Source organism: Lissotriton vulgaris, chromosome 4_1, assembly GCF_964263255.1.
Source record: "Lissotriton vulgaris chromosome 4_1, aLisVul1.2, whole genome shotgun sequence".
Classification (NCBI taxonomy): domain Eukaryota; kingdom Metazoa; phylum Chordata; class Amphibia; order Caudata; family Salamandridae; genus Lissotriton; species Lissotriton vulgaris.
The window spans coordinates 94692010-94706432 of record NC_141691.1 but is presented as its reverse complement, the minus strand read 5'-3'; positions in this window follow the sequence as shown (position 1 = coordinate 94706432).

The window sequence follows — 14423 nt, the reverse complement described above, 5'->3', positions numbered from 1 at the left end:
CTTTTGATGCTCTGTGCCCCTCTTATGTGCTGTATCAGATGTACCTGTTCTTTGCCATTGACTGTTGATGCTATGTGCCCCTCTCATGTGCTGCCTCAGATGTACCTGTTCTTTGCCATGTACTGTTGATGCTCTGTGCTCCTCTCATGTGCTGCCTCAGATGTACCTGTTCTTTGCCATGGACTGTTGATGCTCTGTGCTCCTCTCATGTGCTGTATCAGATGTACCTGTTCTTTGCCATTGACTGTTGATGCTATGTGCCCCTCTCATGTGCTGCCTCAGATGTACCTGTTCTTTGCCATGGCCTGTTGATGCTCTGTGCCCCTCTCATGTGCTGCCTCAGATGGACCTGTTCTTTGCCATGGACTGTTGATGCTCTGTGCCCCTCTCATATGCTGTCTCAGATGTACCTGCTCTGTTCTGTACCATGGCCTGTTGCTGTTTGGATGCTGCATTGTGCCCTCTCATGTGCTGCCTCAGATGGACCTGTTCTTTACCATGGACTGTTGATGCACTTACCCCCTCTCATGTGCTGCATCACATGTACCTGTTCTTTGCCATGGACTGTTGATGCTCTGTGCCCCTCTCATGTGCTGCCTCAGATGTACCTGCTCTGTTCTGTACCATGGCCTGTCGCTGTTAGGATGCTGCATTGTGCCCTCTCATGTGCTGCATCAGATGGACCTGGTATTTGCCATGGACTGTTGATGCACTTATCCCCTCTCATGTGATGCTTCAGATGTACCTCTTCTTAGCCATGGACTGTTGATGCACTTATCCCCTCTCATGTGCTGCTTCAGATGTACCTGTTCTGTTCTATCCAGTGCCCATGCTCCTGGCTACTCTGGGAGTGAACCCCTATTAAATGCAATAAAGCTAGTTGTTCCTGTGTACTGGTTTCGCTGTGTTATTCCTGGTTGTCTCCTTGCATTGTTGATATATTGGTGCTATGGTAAATGCTGTGTCCCCAACATGCCCCTCCCCCTCCCCACGTCACAGCCCCGGCAGGTACTCCCCTTCCGACAGTGATTGGTGTGTTTGCGTACCGGCGTCGTCATAGGCGACGGTCCATAACTAGCTGGTGGTGCAGCACGAAGAGGAGCGGAAATGCGTACAGAGCTGGGACCATGACGGCAATCTGCCTGTGGTGGGTATCTCTCTGCAATGTGTTGCCTCTCCGCTGTGGTGAATCCACCATGTTCAGGCTGGTGGTTTTTCCGCTGCGATTTGCTGTGTCTTTTCCGCCATCGTGATTACGTGGACGGTCGGAGACGTCATTCCGTACGGCGGTGTCTCTTGATTGGTTACGTCCGCCGCAGGGTCGGGTGTATTTACACGGTGGAGCTTGTTTTTCCGCGGCGTACAGAAATTTGGCAGTGCTTCCCATCCTAATATGGCGGATGGAATGGCCCTGACAGGCGGACTGAAAAAAGGCATTTTCCGCCTACTCCAGGCTGGCGGTCGTCCTTCCGTCCGCCATCCTAATCGACCCCTAAGTTATTACTTGGCCTTCTCCTTTCATCCCCTCATTGTTAGATTTGGCTGGAGTTTGCTTTAACTTCATTAGCCCTAAAACAGACTGGTGCAGTTATACATTATGTATGTGATAGTATTAATGCCACAGACATCTCATAAAAATATTACATATATAATAAGTTGCAACATTAAGTGATTTTAATTCAACACTATGGGCCTGATTCTGATGCGTTTAGTAAAGCATTCCCACCTAGGGCCTAATTCTGATGCAGTTAGGAAGGCCTCCTAATGGCATTTGCTCCCTCCAAATCGGATCGGCAATGTGTCTTCCCGACCCTGGGCCCAATTATGATGCAGTTAGGAACATATGCTCCCACTGAAGTCAATGGGAGTCCAACCAAATCAAATCTGAAAGCATCCGGATGCATCGTACTCAGTCGGTCGGACTCTCCCGATCCGAGTAGGTCGGAAACCATTTCCAAACCGATTCGGTCGGGAAGCTTTCCAACCCGCATCAGAATCAGGCCCAGAGTATTATTGGACTCATCAGTAAGGTTTTAAGCGAGAATAACTTTAATCCTCTGTCGGCCTTAAAAGAATTGCAAAGGGTGTCTCAGAGAGGCCTTATAAAGAGAGCCATGAAAGCTGGCTCACAACAGAGAGATCTAACCCACTTGCAGGCTTATAAACACTCAGGTACCTCTGATACCTACCTGAATATAGCTCAGGGATATATCTCCTGTACCTTAAATTACGCTTGCAAGGTTAAGTACTTGAGGTTCCATCTTCTTTATATACAAATTGCCCGATGTGAAAGATTGTGGAATAAGAAGTGTCATCCATTAAGACAGTGTGGACTTTGTGGTTACAAGAATCTTCATAGCATATTGTGTGTTTGTGTCCATTTTTACTATCCATAAGGAAAAAATACTTGAAATCCACTTTCATAAAAGTAAACGGACGCTGCTTCGCTACTAATGATGTGCAGTTTATTGTGAAGTTTATGGCATTTTTTTAGACTTTGCTTATCATCATTTTGGATAATTTATGTCTTTCAAAAGCATGGTTTATTTTCTATCTTTCTAGCATTTAGTCTGGGTTTTTTTGTTTTATGGTGGTAATTCATATTTTATCATATCTATGCAATAAAATGTATTCATTCATAGCATTTTAAATATGTTGGATCATTTTACAACTTTATTTTCTGTCAGAAAGTGTTTTTTTTATGGTTGACCCTTGGGTTTGCTTTTGTGCTCAGATGATGGTGAACACTGCCATGTACTATTAAAATGTCATGATTTTGAATGCTGTCATAGAAAGAAATCAGGTTGAAGGCCTTGGAGAGCAGCTTATCTTTGCTGCTATACACCAAACTAGCAGGTGTAATTGTAGAAAGAAATGCATAACTACTCTATTAATCTGAGCACCAATCAAAATTACGTAGGATTTGATTTAGATCTCATCAGAAAGGGTTACTCCATCACAAAGGTGTCAGATATCCAAATATAAATCCCATTATATCCTACGGTATTTATATTTTGGTGGATGTGATATCCATCACTGTTATGACAAAGTAACCCATCCACTGAGATCTAAATCAAGCCCATAGTTATGTAGTGGAGCCCCTTTCTTAAGGGGGGAAGGGCCCCTGTCTTCCACCGTTTAACAAACATGAAGTGTCAGTCAAGCAGAGCAAAGGCCAGCCTGGCAGACACTCTTCATGTTCAGGTCAGGCAGCCAGGCGCGCCATATGTGCTAAATGTGCAGGCATGTCATTGCTGGGCTGACGATTTCACAGCCCTGTGGGCGTGACCTCCTCAGCTCGGGAAAGCTCTTGGAGGACCACCCCCTGATGATGAGGAGGCATATTCTTCAGTTTTAAGCTCTGTAAAACCATCAAGTTGGAAGTCGGCTTCCCACTTGAAGGAGAATGCATACGTGGACTTCAGTCGACTTGCGGCCATTGCCTCTCTAATATTAATCAATATGGACACTTTAGTGCACCGATGATGATAAATTCTACAATGAATCTGCGGGTAGCTTTCTCTGCTTAAATATTCAGACTCTCTTACCTGGGGTCTTGAATCTCCATTTCAAACATCTTGTCCTGATGATGTTCTCATAGACTTCATTTCAGAAGAGACTGAAACTTCGACACCCTAACCCATTTTCCTTTAGTTTCTGTTAAGGACCTACAGGGAGAATTTGATCCTATGTGTAGCACAGTCTCCTCTTTATTTACTTGTGTTAATGGGTTTATGTGCATTGATGACTAGTGAAATCTAAGTGTAATATTTGTTGTGATCTGTTATCAATCCCTTTGGAATAATTTCCTATTTTTGAACCCCACAATTATAATCTTTATTTTAATACAATTTAATGAATTAAGGAATACACCTGTCTGTATTGTTTCATTCTTTTCCTTGAATATATATGCAGTACCTTGTTTTTCATTAATTGTGGGTGTCATTATTTGATATCTACACAGTATTTTTTAATTCTGCCTAAAGACATCTCTAAATACATTCCTTGTTGGCACTATTATCTGACATTTTTAGAAATAGGGCATTTCTCTGCTTTTTGCTCTATGTGCATTCTGCCTGTCTTTAAATCACATCTGGGGTGGATGACTGCTGGACCTTTTGCATTCCCTCTAGACTGCCACACACAAAGGAAGGTTAGGTCTGACTGAGTGGCCATCTACATCCTGATGCGTCATCCTGGGCTGGATAGGAGGGAGGTAGGAGCTGACACACCTGAATAGTCATTGTACTGCGCCCACAAAAAGGGCTGCCTACCTCCTGTAGTGAGTCTGGAGCCAGAGCACAGTGGGAGAACCTCGGTGAACTTTAAAGCCCCTCCTTGAAGTCACCCCCTGTGCAAAAGCCAATAATTGGGTATAAGTATTGGGCCTCTGACCCCACCAAGCAAACACTACTTGACCTGTGAAGAAACTCTGCCAGAAGGAAGGACGTTGGTGCTGCTTTAAAGACTGCCCCTTTGCTGGACTGCGGTTCTGGATAAACTGCTTCTCTGATGTGATGCCCGGTTGCACTGCTGTGAAAGAACTGCGCTATTGCTTGAAATCAGAGTGATCTCCAAGAGCATGCTGGCTTGCCTCCTGTTTTAAGACTCAGAGATATTAAAGTCTTTCCCCCTCCTCCTGTGCCTGGTCCATTGGAAGTGGATCCAGGTGCTTGCTCCAGAGGAACTGAAGCATCCTTTGCTGCATGAACAGAATCAACTCATCGCAGCTGGTGCAGGAGCAGAACTGGAGCATCGTACTTCAGGTCCAACACAGGTCTAACAGGCATGTATCTTTGGTAAGGCTTATATTCATCTGGTGAGGTTTCTTGCCACCCTATGTCTGATCTGTAGTCTGTCATCTGTAGAAGGATGAAAGGCTAAGCAAACCTGCCGGCATTTAGAACTGAAAGCATGGGGTTCAAACACGAGCAGACACATCCCGAACTGAGCAGCACTGTAACCAATGACCGCAGGTTACCGTCCACAGTCGTACCCGACTGTTCCTACGGAATGACCCGTTCTCTATTGCATTACTTCCCGACGTCGACCCTCCAGAGTCAGCACCGATAACTCTACCTTACACGAATACTTCCTACGCCATTTACAGCCTTCATGATTCACAGGCTTCGTCCTGCTTGATGAAACACGTGTCGGCTGGCGTTTATATATTCAACAAAAAAAGAACCACATAAAGTTTATATCTGTGGAATCACCAAAGCAACGGCTTCATCTCTGTTTGTCCCTGAATACATTGATACCCAATTGTTTATCTGACGAGTGCACAGTATTTGTTTGTAAAGGGAAAGATTTATTTGGGAGATTGAACAAATGAGAATGTGCTGTTGCGAAAGTGATGTGGTAGACGTGCCATAGCGTGAGGGGCAAAGGGGCAAAGGAGCTAGGTAACGGACATGCTGCACAATGATTCCACTGTTTCTCTTGGCTAACTCTACCTTACTGATTAGGTATTGCTCCTCTGGTGAATCCTCTCCAGGTATACTGCAGATATCGGTTCACCACCACACAAGGAACAATTTTTAAGGTTCAGGAGCAGCCGCGGCACATGCGCAGTATGAACGGTGGTTTGGGGGAGGATTCGACAGATGACCACGAGGGAAAATTAAATAAATAATTAGGCCTGGTGATGAAATACAAGGAGGTCTGACTTGTGCAGAGACTCTTCTGGACTATGATTTGCTATCAGAGATCGGGAAGGTAACCTCATGATTTGGCTTCCGGCCTCAATGAAGATCTTGCATTACCGAAGTGACAGAAACCTGCTACTGGGAGCCCCTGCCACACCTGACGCCTGGAAGTGCCTGCCTGGTAGCTTTGTATTTGTTAAGAAAGAAGAGCCTGCAGCCTATACAGAGCATTCCATTGGGTTCCCCGGAAGCCGTACCCAACTCTACTGAGCTCAATGCAAAATGTGGTCGTCGCGACCTCCGCCAGGGCGATGGAGTAATTTACCCTTCATCTGGAATAGCTTGTTTTTGCCTCAAAGCGTAAGAATACACCTGGGATATTTGAGCACAGTGCACTATGTAAATGTAATTATCAGTATCAAAATAAATCCTTGTTTACAGCAAATTAGAATCTAATAGAATGTGTGGTCACTTTTACCTTGGCTAAATGTAAGTCTGCTCATCACTTACTTGGATAATGTTCATATTTCACCTTACTTTATTTTAGCTGCTAAAATTGCATTAAAACATTGACCTCATATGCGGCAAGTACTGTGAACTGAACTTTCTAGTGCCAATTAATACAAGCTACAATGAGTCATGTCAAAGGTTCCTATTGCATTGGTCTTACAATGAAAGGGTTGGAACCTCTAATAACCAGGCTAACAGCAGATCCCTGCTGCAGATGCATCACCTCACGGTTCCAATTTGCCAGCTACAATAACTATTTGTAATCCCAGCTTCCAGAACAAATAAACAGTGCTGCACCTGATACCCTGTTCAAGCAGAGTCTGAAATTACATGAGCATATTTATGGCAAATCCATTGTCTCTCCAGGTGAAGGGAGAGCGGTTTGTTGAAAATAACAGCCGTTATCTGGGCAAAGGGAAATGCAACACAAAGTGTAGCAGTTAATTAGAATTGTTGCAGTAAACAAGACGAGGTGACCTGATGTCACTCACTTGCAAAAAAGAAACATAGGCAAGATTGCTGCTGCCTCCTCTGTTGCATCCAATGCACTGCTATACTGTAGATGATGCTGCTAATACAATGAGACAACCCCAGCTTGCTCCACTGTGTAACTCTATAAACCATCTCCCATTTTTGTTGAGGGCGTGCTGGATACATGAAAGGGCACATCTAAGTAGGTACCTTCTTGGACCTTGGTCGCAGGGTCTCATGAGACGCTGAGGTAGCCTGCTCATGCTCTCAGGCAGTTGTTGCATGTCCATTCCATTCAGATACTGAGAGGCTGGTATGCAATACCTAGCTGTATCAGGTGCCATAATAAAATCTCCCTAACTAAACCTCTCCTTAAGAACACAAATGTGATGGAGGAATTGCTTGCATTTACTTGAACCGAAAAAGAGCACTTTTTAGGAAAGTTTTGAGAAGATTTGCCAAGTGGCGCCAAAGTTATCAGCAAACCAAAAAAGCTATTTCCTATGCAAACACCATCGTAACAATAACTACCAAGTGGCAACGGCCTTGTGATTTTAGGGAACAGATGGCATAGGCCAGCACCCACTCTGAAAAGTGTTCCGGCTCCAGTGCAATTCACCATCTGCCACTTTTATGGGCAGAGCAATATCTTGGCAAGACATATTAAAGGGTGTGATCAAAGTTTTGTGACATTCGGTTCAGGGAAGACATGGCTTGTTAGTTTCGGGATGGGCTGTTCCCATGAGGCACAGGGTCAAGACTATTTTGCATATAGCTGTGGCTGAACTTGGGTGGCGATGTGAGCTAAAGAATGATGTGGATTCACCCCAAATCTGTGACTGGGGGTGAGTGTCTGAAAAGTTTCAGCGCTCTGTCTATCATCCCCTTCTGTTTGCTTTGTTTGCCCTAAGTTGGCAGGGTATGTCCAAACGTGGGTCCCTTGCTCACTTTGCCACTGGATTGAAGCTAGCCTGGCTGATGAGGGGTGTTACCCCGAAACTGGTCCCAGGGTGCTTGTTTCCGGTTCAGGGAAGACATGGCTTGGCAATTTTGACAGGTCTGTTCCCATGTGGCACAGTTTTAAGACTGATTTGCAAATAGCTGTGGCTGAACTGGGGTAGCAAGTTTATTTAAAGAATGATGATGGATTCAACCCAGATCAGTGACAGGGGGTGAGTGTCTGAAAGTTTCAGTGCTCCATCCATCATCTACTTGTGTTTGCTTTGATCGCCCTAAGCTGGCAGGGTATGCCCAGACGTTTGTCCCTTGCTCACTTTGCCACTGGATTCAAGCTAGCCTAGCTGTTGAGGGGTGTTACCCCGAAACCAGTCCCAGAATACTTGTTTCCAGTCCAGGGAAGACATGGCTTGGCAGTTTGGGCTGGACTTTTCCCATGAATCACAGGGTCAAGACTGATTTGTGTATAGCTGGGTCTGAACTGAGGTGGCAGAGTGAGCTAAAGAATGATGATGGATTCTTCCCAGATCTGTGACTGGGGGTGGGTGTCTGAAAAGTTTCAGCACTCCGTCCATCATCTCCTTGTGTTTGTTATTTTGGATTATAAGACTGTTCAATTTCAGTTTTTACAATTTAAGATAGGGGGCAAGGGATTTTGAATGCTAATTAGAGAGAGAGTCAGTTGTTATTTGAAGAGGCCACCACCTGCAATAAGCCTCCTTCTTCCTCTCAGACACCCCCTGTTAGAAATGGGAATCTCTAGTTGGCCACAGTTGGTGCTGAGGTCAAATAGGGATCCGTTTTACTAAGTCAGAGTAAGGGGGCTATACCCTTTGATAACCCCTGCTCAACCCTGTGGTAACATAGCACGAGCAGACAGGCCTATCTCAGAGGCAGGGTGTGACGTATTTATGACCATACACAATAACGCAGTGAAGCCACTACAAAGGGACACCACACAAGTAGCTATAGAAAAATAAGTATCTTTATATAGGCTTAACATAAGCGATCAAGAAACCACAAAGCACATAATTACAGATTCACTTCAAAAGGAATACAGGACTCAAAAGCGTGTAGAACGTACTTAGTTTGAGGCCGGGGTCCACGCAACCTGGTGATACACAATGTACCTGAGATTTAAAGGGGCTCGACAAGCAGTCTCACAAGGAAGATGCGGTGATGACAGGCGACCTTGCAACGGCCACAGCTCTCAGCTGTAGTGGTCCGTGGCATGCATTCGCGATAATCCTGGGACGGGACTGAAAGGCGGGCACCAAGCGGCACGCGCATGTGATAACAAGATCCTCGACGTGGTGACTAGTGCAGGTACTCAGCGTCACAGATCCTCAGCTGCAGCGGCCCACAATTGAGACAGCAATGATTCTTTTAGCGCAGCAAATGCGGGCACTCAGTGGCACAGCTCCTCAGCTGCAGCTGCCCACAATAGCGATAGCGATGATTCACGTAGCACAGCAAATGCGGCCACTCAGAAGCACAGCTCCTCAGCTTCGGCGTCCCACAATAGCGATAGTGATGATTCACGTAGCACAGCAAATGCAGGCACTCGGCTGCACAGCTCCTCAGCTGCTGCGGCCCACATTGGCGATAGCAAGACTCTTGTAGCACAGCAAGCACGGGCACTCAGCGGCACAGCTCCTCAGCTGCCGTGTCCCACACGAGCGATAGCGATGATCCTTGTAGCACAGCAAGTGCGGGCACTCAGCGGATCAGCTCCTCAGCTGCAGCGGCCCACAATTGCGATAGCGATGATTCACGTAGCACAGCAAATGCGGGCACTCAGCGCCACTGCTCCCAGCTGTAGTGGTCCGCGGCGTGCTTTCACGATATTCCTGGGACGGGACTGAAAGGCAGGCACCCAGCGGCACACGCAGGTGATAACAAGATCCTCATTGTGGTGGCTAGTGCAGGCACTCAGCGGCACAGCTCCTCAGCTGCAGGGGCCCACAATAGAGATAGCAATGATTCTTTTAGCACAGCAAATGCGGGCACTCAGCTGCACAGCTCCTCAGCTGCAGCTGCCCACAATAACGATAGCGATGATTCACGTAGCACAGCAAATGTGGCCACTCAGCAGCACAGCTCCTCAGCTTCGGCGTCCCACAATAGCGATAGCGATGATTCACGTAGCACAGCAAATGCATGCACTCAATGGCACAGCTCCTCAGCTGCAGTGGCCCACAATGGCGATGGCAATGATTCTTGTAGCACAGCAAGCGCGGGCACTCAGTGGCAAAGCTCCTCAGCTGCAGCGGGCCACAATAACGATAGCGATAATTCACGTAGCACAGCAAATGCGGGCACTCAGCAGCACAGCTCCTCAGCTTCAGTGGCCCGCGATAGCAATGATTCACGTAGCACAGCAAATGCGTGCACCCAGCGGCACAGCTCCTCAGCTGCAGCGGCCCACAATAGTGATAGCAATGATTCTTGTAGCAATGCAAGCGCGGGCACTCAACGGCACAGCTCCTCAGCTGCAGCGACCCACACGAGCGATATCGATAATGCTCGGTCCGCGTCCAGAGCAGTAGAACCAGAGACTCTAGAATTCTCTGCAGAGGTCTCACCTGCGAGTAGAACCCCCCTCAGATAGGAATCCGACAGCAGATAGATGAAGTCTAATGTCCCTGAGACTTTAGCAGGAGGCAAGCTCAAATCAGGCCCTTGGGTAGTTGCTTCAGCAAGATGGATGAAAGTTTCAAAGTCCTTTCCCTCTAGTTACACGGACACAGGTTCGTCTTGACATCCAGAAGTAACACCCCGTGCAGGGGTTTCAGCACAGATACCCCAAAAGTCTTTGTTCTCAGAAAAGTCACACATCACTGAACCCAGCCAGAACCAGTATGGTGTCGTCCTGGAGCACTTTATTTACGATCCTGCATCCTGCCTTTCAGGGAGAGGGGGTCACCCCTCAGACGCACAGTGGGAGGTGGAGCCATCGTTCACCTTGCCAGGGACGGCCCTGCTCAGATCAAAGGGTCACCCCTCCCCATACTCCAATTTCAGATCTCTCCATTATATCCAGGTCGGTCTCAGCCTGCCCTGACCCTCCAAACCCAGACAGCCAATACACATAACAGCAGGGCACATGGGAAGGCTAAGGCCAGAAAATATCTACCTCCCAAAAAGGTAGTTCGGAAGATACAAATAATCGTCACAAAAAGATGCACGTTCATATTTGGAGATCAGGCATACTAAATTAGACTTTCTTATCATGTTCTTTGGGTAAATTAGGATTATACCAGTTCATACAGTTAATTTGCAATTAGGGAGCATTTGCGCTGTGGCACTGAATGGCAGTATTTACTTTTTGTAAACTGAATGGCAGTGGCACAGCACCCAGAGCATCTAACACCAGCAAACACAGAGGAGACAAATGCGAAAAATGGAAGGGAGACACACGCCAATGGTGCCAGGTCTAACACCCCTTGCATCTGCCAAGCCAACAGCAGAGGCAGCTCTTTCTCTCACCTGGTGGCCAAAGCCTTGAATGACCTCCCCCTGCCCCTTAGGACCACCTGATTGCTCCAGGAATTCAGGAAAGAACTCAAGACCTAGCTGTTCAACCGAGCACTGCCTAGCAGTTAGCAATTCCAGCACATTGAAGCCTTGATTTGCAGTGCTTTATAAATCCTGATTGATTGTTTTATTGATTGATTGACTAATAACTAAGCAATGGTTGCTGAAAGTGTGTTATGTTAACCATATAATTCAAGTGCACATAAGAAAAAACCCTGGGTGGTCATGTACATGAAAAATCTTTCTCACAGACCAAGTGTCAGTTTAGTCCTCAGTTACCAGTGTGGGAAAGTGAGTTGAAGGAAACACCATTTAAAAATGATAAATAGGTGTGTAGCCCTGTTGAGCAGACCTCAGACCTCAACAGAGAGCTGACATTAAACAACCTAAGGGTACACTTTTGGGATCAAGAATTTTTCAATTTTTAGTTTAAAATACCAAATTGTTTTATATATAATAGTTATAAGGCAGAATAATGTTCAGTCTTTTAAAAATCTGTTCCACAATGATCATCTTGTCTTGGGAAAGAACCGGGTAGTTCGACAAAGTATCCTAAATCTGGATGGTGATGAAGAATCAATGGGAGCTTTCAGAAAAAATACATATGGATCAATAGCAGTACGGTCCCTAACTGCTGCAAAACAATTAGAAGGGATCATATAATAAATGAAGGCAGAAGGAGCAGCTGGTTCAAATGATCTTCCTAATGCGCTATTAAAGTAAGACGTGGGTTCGTGGGCTACATATCTAACGCCCCTTTTTAATATTATTTACCTTCAGAACACCGTACTGATATCTTGGATTGGGAACATATTGCATCCAATATACAAAAATGGAAGCCACACGTCGCCATTCAATTATAGATTGATAGCCGTGATAGATGTGGAAGCAAAACTGTATGCCTCTTGCATCTTACAAGACGTCTAAGACTGGGTAGAGAAAAAATGCTTGGTTCTGAAAACTCAAAAAGGGTTTAGGCCTGGAATGGGAATGATAACATGGCTGCCCCCTGCCATCCAATCCGCCACGACAGAAGCCAGCTTTAGGAAGCTCCTAAAAACTTGGCTTTTTATTCAATAATCCTGTTCGTCCTCTTGACTACTCGCTCTTTGCTGTAGGACTCGCTAGCACCGGGACACCTCCCCAGAGGTAGCTGTTCGCGCTCTATAAGCATCTGTATTATTATTATTATAACAAACCTAGCAAACTTGGCGATTTTTATGAAAAATGCAATAGGGAGGAAAAACCTGGTTGTTGGCCAGTTTATAGCTCTTATATCAGCATTCGACTGAGTGCTGCAAGACCACCTTTGGATAAAACTGAAAGAATGAGGTATGCTAGGGAAAATGCTTAACGCAATCATAGCATTATACAGTGATACACTGGCACAGGTGAAACTTGGAGACGGTAGCAGAAGGACCTCAAAAATCAACTTCCATAATGGCCTGAAACGAGGATGCATGATGACTCCGAGTTGGTTCAATTTCTATTTAGCCGATATGAAAAGCTATCTGATAAAAATAGAAAGCTATCCACCCATATTGGCAAATTAGAACACTATATGCCTGCAATATGCAGATGATATAGTTGTTCTGACCTAAACACCAATCAGCTTGCAAAGAGTGATCAACGCCCTGGCAGTGGACTTCAAATACAAGACGTATAAGTGGTATATCAAAGATGAGCAGGTCAAGCCATTCCATTCATTCAAGTATCTGAGCTTCACTTTGGGTGCCAACTGTTGTTCACTAATCATATTACGTCAGTACTAGCAAAAGCTCAATCTTTAATTTTTGCTTTCATGCTCTTAAAAAAGAAATTGAGTTTCCCTTCACACAATCATCTACTGATGGTGATGTCGGTACAATTCTTACCCGCTCTGACATATGACTTAGAAATATGGAACGTCAAGGAGACAGCCATCCTAAACCAGTCACAAACTAAGGCGTACAAAGCAGTGTTTTGTCTCCCAAAGCATCCTCCCCAGCCCAGGGTCACTTGGAATTTGGTCTTCAACATCAGAAATTCCAATGCATTAGCACCTTTGTAAAGCTGGCCTGGAATTGTCGCACTTCAGAGAGCGAAACCATGAATAATTTATGTTGGGTTGAGATAAAGGCTTAAATGGAGAAAAAAAAACAAGCCAACTCAGGTGGTGCCTACTTGGGAAGCATATTAGCAGACCTAGCGATACAAGAAGCATGGGACAATCAGCATTTGTCAGGCTAAACAACACCTTACCAAAGACGTTGTCGCTCTTACAAGATAAAAATATCCTAGCGAAGCAGTGATAACTTCTTATAACAATTTGAGGCCCAAGCATGTCACAGAACATTTTCCTCCAGCCTTAAAAAATATTCGCACCGGCAGACAATCAACTATCAGCTGACTGGGAGGCACTTCTATCCAATTGGCTTGCAGAGGAGTGCATTCTTTTTCTTTTCCCTGTAAACGAACTTCTACCAAAAACAGATTTGCATATGCAGCCCCCGGCAAATACTAAATTAAACGTTTACTAAACAGCTGTTTTACCACATAAACACTGCTTAATACGTTTCAAAATCTAGGGATAGGGATCTTTGCATAGTTATAATCATATCGCATTTATGTTCTCAAACAAAAGGTTGGCAGTCCCAGGGCCCATGGCACAGACCAGGGTAGAGGAGCACAAAAATAGAGACATGGGGGGTACTTATGGTACCCCCCAGCAGTTCCATGCACAGCATGGCAGGCACCGCTCGGTGCCTGCATGGAAGTGCACAGCATGCCTTCCTGCAATTGTGGCGGGCGGTGCTGAGAGCACAGCCCGCCACAATGTTAGAAATGCAGTATGCGCCCGCCTCAGTGGCGGACGCATCCTAATGCTGCCCACGGGACCCCCGCCCTTATGGCGGGCGGTCCCTTTCAGCGACAGGATGGAGGGCGGGCAAAGTCCGCCCGCCATCCTAATGGGCCCCATAGTCTTTGTTTCTTATAACATTATTTTTATTTGATCCTATCTTGAAACAATGTTACTTGTTCTTATTAATTTTAATTAGGTATAACGATTTTTTTCATTTGTGGAATGTGTGATTTTGTATAATGTATGAATGTATATTTTTTAATTTAAGTTATGTGCTTTATGCTAAGGAATAACCGAATGACATTTCTTTGACAACCATCTTGTCTTTTAGGGTTTGCGAATGTAGTTGTGGTAAAAACATATCATGTTTTCTTAATAACAAGGATAAACAATCAGCTAAATCAACTTGTTGTGCCTCTCTTTATCTTGACCCTACTCGTATTGATATGTCTCTCTGA